The 6193-nt window shown below is 40.4% G+C and overlaps 2 non-coding genes across 2 annotated transcripts; one reads left to right on the top strand and one right to left on the bottom strand.

Annotated features, from left to right (window-relative positions):
* The first annotated feature begins 3873 nt into the window (after positions 1–3873).
* LOC145339708 (small nucleolar RNA U3) lies at positions 3874–4090 on the top strand. The gene has a single exon (XR_013886055.1). It is a non-coding gene; the product is annotated as a small nucleolar RNA U3 (small nucleolar RNA).
* Positions 4091–5487: 1397 nt separating this feature from the next.
* LOC145339707 (small nucleolar RNA U3) lies at positions 5488–5704 on the bottom strand. Its single transcript, XR_013886054.1, has one exon. It is a non-coding gene; the product is annotated as a small nucleolar RNA U3 (small nucleolar RNA).
* Between the last annotated feature and the right edge of the window lie 489 nt (positions 5705–6193).

Here is a 6193-nt window from a genome sequence, read left to right as displayed (position 1 = left end):
AACTACAACCTCAACATTGAAAAACACCAACAAATCCAACAAGAACCACAACAGTGAAAAGCACAAACAAATCCAACATCAACCTCAAGATTGAAAAATATCATCAAATTCAACAACAACCTGAACATTGAAAAAACATCAACAAATCCAACAACGACCTCAACAGTTAAAAGCAGCAACAAATCCAACAACAACCTCAGAATTGAAAAACACCAACAAATTGAACAACAACCTCAATGTAAAAAAACCCAACAAACCCAACAAGAAAACCAACATTGAAAAACAGCAACAAATCTAAGAAGAACCTCAACATTGAAAAACACCAACAAATCCAACAAAACCTCAACATTGAAAAACATCAACACATTCAGCAACCTAGAATCAAAAACCAAAAATAAATTCAACAACCTCAACAATTAATAACACCAACAAATTCAACAACAACCTCAACATTAAAAAAACACCAACAAATCCAACAACAACCTCAACATTGTAAAACACCAACAAGTCAAACAACAGCCCTCAACATTGAAAAAAACAACAAATCCAACAACAACCTCAACATTGAAAACACCAATAAATCCAACAAAAACCTCAACATTGAAAACACCAACAAATTCAACAACAACCACAACAGTGAAAAACACCAACAAATCCAACAACAACATCAACATTGAAAAACACCAACAAATCCAACAACAAACTCCACATTGAAAAAAAACCCAACAAATCCAACAACATCAACATTGAAAAACACAATTTCAACAACAACCACAACGGTGGAAAACACCAACAAATTTCACACAACCTCAACATTGAAAAACACCAACAAATCCAACAACAACCTCAACATTGAAAACACCAACAAATCCAACAACAACCTCAATATTGGAAAACACCAACAAATCCAACAACAACTCAACATTGAAAAACACCAACAAATTCAACAACAGCCTCAACATTGAAAACACCAACAAATCCAGCAAATACCACAACAGTTAAAAACACCAACAAATCCAACAACAACAACCTGAACATTGAAAAACACCAACAAATCTAACAAGAACCACAACAGTGAAAAGCGCAAACAAATCCAACACCAACCTCAAGATTGAAAAATATCATCATATTCAACAACAACCTGAACATTGAAAAAGCATCAACACATCCAACAACAGCCTCAACAGTTAAAAACAACAACAAATCCAACAACAAACTCAAAATTGAAAAACACCAACAAATCAAACAACAACCTCAATGTAGAAAAACACCAACAATCCAACCAGAAACTCAACACTGAAAAACACCAACAAATCTAACAACAACCTCAACATTGAAAAAGCACCAAACAAATTCAACAACAATCTCAACACTGAAAAGCACCAACAAATCCAACAACAACCTCAACATTGAAAAACATCAACACATTCAACAAGCTAGGATCAAAAAACAAAAACAAATTCAACAACCTCAACAGTTAAAAACACCAACAAATTCAACAACAACCTCAACAGTTAAAAACACCAACAAATTTGACAACAACCTCAACATTGAGAAACACTAACAAGTCAAACAACAACCTCAACATTGAAAAAAACCGACAGATCCAACAACAACCTCAACATTGAAAACACCAACAAATTCAACAACAACCATAACAGTGAAAAACACTAAGAATTCCAATGACAATCACAACAGTGAAAAAAACATCAAATCCAACAACAACCACAACATTCAGAAACACCAACAAATCCAACAATTAACACAACAGTGAAAAGCACTAACAATTCCAATGACAAACTCAACATTGAAAAGCACCAAGAGGCGTATGTCAGGTCTAAGCAGCTGGGAACGGAGAGAGCGGTGGAGGAATACAGAGAGAGTAGGAGGGATCTCAAAAGGGGAGTTAGGAGGGCAAAAAGGGGCATGAAATGGCTTTGACAGGTAGGATTAAGGAGAATCCAAAGGCGTTTTACTCCTATGTCAGGAACAAAAGGGTGGCTAGGGGTAAAATCGGTCTCCTCAGGGACAGACATGGGGAATTGTGCTGAGAGGCAGAGGGAATGGGGGAGATCCTGAATGAATACTTTGCGTCGGTATTCACGAAGGAGAGGGCCTTGATGTCTGGTACGGTCATCGAGGGAGTGGTAGACCAATTGAAAGAACTATCCATTCCGAGGGAATGCTTTTAGGTAGCATTAAAACTGATAAATCTCTGGGGCCCGATTGCATTTATCCTCGGCTGTTTAGGGAGGCGAGGGATGAGATTGCTGGGCCTCTGACGCAAATCTTTGTCTCTTCTTTGGACACAGGTGAAGTCCCAGAGGACTGGAGGATAGTGAACGTGGTACCGTTGTTTAAAAAGGGTAGGAGGGATAACCCGGGTAACTATAGGCCGGTGAGCTTAACGTCAGTGGGAGGTAAGTTGATGGAGAGGATTCTTAGGGATAGGATGTATGTGCACTTGGAGCATTGCGATCTGATTAGGGATACGAAGCATGGCTTTGTCAAGTGGAAGTCTTGCCTTACGATAATGTTAATGTTAAAATGGCAGTGTGGGCTCGTTGGGCCGAAGGGCCTGTTTCCCGGGCTGTTTTTGTTCTTTGTTTGTCTCTCTCTCTCTCTCTCTCTGTCTTTCACTGTGTCCCTCTGTCTGTCTGTCTCTCTCTCTGTCTCTCACTGTGTCTCTCTCTCTCTCTCTCTCACCCTGTTTGTACAGAACCCTGTGCTGAGTATATCAGGAAGGGATTGGGTATTAGAGGTGTGTCGATCCCAGACAGCAGAGGTTCTCAGGTGAAAGTTTCCTTCTACATGAACGACATTACTGTTCAAACTGGCCCTGGGTGCCAAGGTAAGTCATGGTGAGAGTGAGACCATGTTCTTTGGGAACTGGGTGGACCCATCCCTTAGTCCCCTTCCCTGTCAGGTCAGACAGTCTCAGGGTGCTGGGGATATGGTTCGGAGGGATCAGGGTGTGCATTAGAAGCTGGATGGAGTGAGTAGGTAGAATGAACCGAAAGCTGGGAATGTGGGAGCAACGCTTCCTGTCCATTCCAAGTAAAAACCTGGTGATCAGATGTGAGACATTCTGGGTGTTACTGTATGTGGCGCAGGTCTGACCCATTCCTCACTCCCGCACTATGACAATCAGCTGAGACATTTTCCACTGTATCTGGAGACCAAAAATAAACCATGCTCGCAGGAACACAATGTATAAACCTTGAGATGAAGGGGAAAAGCATGTCTAATATGGTCCCAATCCTGAGAGCCCCCTTTTGTGTGTGTATGCACCAAGCTGTGTGTAGATTTTGGGTACAGAAACACTCTGTGTGAGTACGTACTGAGACAGTATCTGTCCCCTGGGTTGTGAAGGATGGGTCTGACCTACACTGCCATCAAACACTCCAAGTAGTTGGACTGCTGTACCCCCTGTCCCTGTGACTGAAACACCTCAAAGTCCAATTTGTTCCATATCGACAATCTTTAACTACTTTTACACCATTTATACAGACCATTGGAAAATATCTGTGATGTTGCTTTGAGTGTGTTGAAGTATCTCAGAGCATAACATGATATACCTAAAGAACCTAAAGATTATCACACTTTGGTATTTATGAATAAATATAATTTGCAAAAACAAAAACTTTTGATTGGTGGATTGAATATATTATGGAAATTAGCATTTACAAATCTGATGGTTTCAATGTTCCATTTGGAAAAATAATCTGTTTTTCTATATTTAATTTGGTGTATAATTGTAGAGGAATTAATTAGCAAAAATGTAAATAACAGAATCGATAAATGAGAGATGCAGCCCGTGAGCGTGATGTGTATCTGTGGTATTGGCAGCTGAGTTTCTGTGTGGTTATCAGTGAGCTTATACTCTTAGGGATCATTTCTATAGTGTTTTCTGAGAGAAATGTGTTTCTAAAGTGTGTGGTCTCCCAATCCATGAGGAGGATTTCTAGTGTTCTTTTCTGAGCAGGAAGCTGGTACTGAGTGTTGCTTTCAGTAACTGCTCAGTGTCATTGATGAGTGTTCCTTCTCTCTCTTATAGGGAGGTGGAGGAAGGGAACACAGTCTGAGTGGATTGTCTATAAAATTAACAAAAGGAGAAGTTTGATTTGGAACTGTGTGTATGAGATACTACAATGCAGAAAGAGTTGTCTCTGTGCTCCTTCTGAAACACGTGTCCCTTTTAATTGTGTTTTCACACACCTTGTATGCTGAGGTCTTTCAAATACTTATCTTAATTCTTAAGTGTAGAAGGTTCCAATTTGATTTGATTTATTGTTGTCACATGTATTAGTATACAGTGAAAAGTATTGGTTCTTGTCCATTATACAGACAAAGCATACCGTTCATAGATAAGAAAACCAGAGTGCAGAATGTAGTGTTACAGTTATAGCGAGGGTGTCGAGAAAGATCAAGTTAGTGCAAGGTAGGTCCATTCAAAAGTCTGACAGCAGCAGGGAAGAAGCTGTTCTTGAGTCGGTCGGTACGGAACCTCAGACTTTTGTATCTTTTTCCCCGACAGAAGATGGAAGAGAGAATGTCCAGAGTCATTGGGTACTTAAATAGTATTATACAGTGAAGAATATTGTTTCCTGTGTGTTATAGAGACAAAGCATACCGTTCATAGAAAGGAAAGGAGAGGTTACAGAATGTAGTGTTACAGTCACAACTAGCATGTAAAGAAAGATCAACTTAATATGAGGGAGGTCCATTGTGTGTGATTTCAGACTTTTGTATCTTTTTCCCAATGGAACAAGGTGGAAGAGAGAATGTCCAGGGTGTATGTTGTCCTTGATTATGCTGGCTGCTTTTCTGAAGCAGCGGGAAGTGTAGACAGAGTTAATGGATGGGAGGCTGGTTTGCAGAATGCACTGAGCTACATTCACAACTCTTTGTAAATCCTTGTGGTCTTGGACAGAGCAGGAGCCCAGACCAAGCTGTGATATAACCAGAAAGGAAGCTTTCTACGGTGTACCTGTAAAAGCTGGTGAGAGTCATAGCGGACATGGCAAATTTCCTTCGCCTCCTGAGAAAGTAGAGGCATTGGTGGGGTTTCTTAACCATGGCATTGGTGTGAAGGGACTGGATAGTGAAAATGTATTTCCTCTAATCCTCTCTACATTTCCTGCTACTTACCCTAAATCTATGCCCCCTGTTTACTAAAGGGAAAAGTTCCTTCCTGCCCACCCAATCTACCTCCCTCAGACTTTTGTACACCTTAATCTTGTTGACCATAACCACTCAACCATGGATCCCAAACACAATGGCGGCACGGTGGTTAGCACTGATCAGAGTTTGATCCAACCACTGTTAACCAGGATTTCCATTCTGTATACGCACTGCCACCAAGACACCAACAGTATGTGTCACACACAGTAGCCCCCACTGGCACAGATAGACTGAAAACAAAGGCCAGAGTTCACATTTTGAACACCCCCCAACAAAACAACTTCCACAAAATTTTACAGACAATCCACTCAGACTGTGCTCCCTTCCTCCACCTCTTTACAAGAGAGAGAAGGAACACTCATCAATGACACTGAGCAGTTACTAAAAGTAACACTCGGTGCCAGCTTCCTGCTCAGAAGAGAACACTAGAAATCCTCCTCATGGATTGGGAGACCACACACTTTAGAAACACATTTCTCTCAGAAAACACTATAGAAATGATCCCTAAGAGTATAATCTTACTGACAAACACACAGAAACTCAGCTGCCAATACCACAGATACACATCACGCTCACAGGCTGCATCTCTCATTTATCGATTCTGTTATTTACATTTTTGCTAATTAATTGCTCTACAATTATACACCAAATTAAATATACAAAAACAGATTATTTTTCCAAATGGAACATTGAAACCATCGGATTTGTTCAGTCTGATTTGCCTAATACATTCAATCCACCATCAAAAATTAACATGTGTGTCACTCACAACACACAGACTGTATTATTGTCTAACTCTTCATAAAACACAGCAACTAACTCCCTGTCAGTGTGAATCAGACTGTGAACTTGGTGTTATATATGACTCTGAAATGAGTTTGATCTCACACTGAGAGCCTGCCTGTTATGGGGTGATGCACATGTTCACGTATAAGATAATGAATGGGATGGATAGGATAGAGGTGGAGAGACTCTTCCCGCTCAGAAAGGATAACAGGCCTAGAGGGCA

Source organism: Carcharhinus amblyrhynchos, unplaced genomic scaffold (assembly GCF_965287045.1).
Source record: "Carcharhinus amblyrhynchos unplaced genomic scaffold, sCarAmb.v2.hapA scaffold_622, whole genome shotgun sequence".
Taxonomy (NCBI): Eukaryota; Metazoa; Chordata; class Chondrichthyes; order Carcharhiniformes; family Carcharhinidae; genus Carcharhinus; species Carcharhinus amblyrhynchos.
The sequence above is the reverse complement of the archived record's forward strand: the minus strand, read 5'-3'. Positions and strand labels throughout refer to the sequence as shown.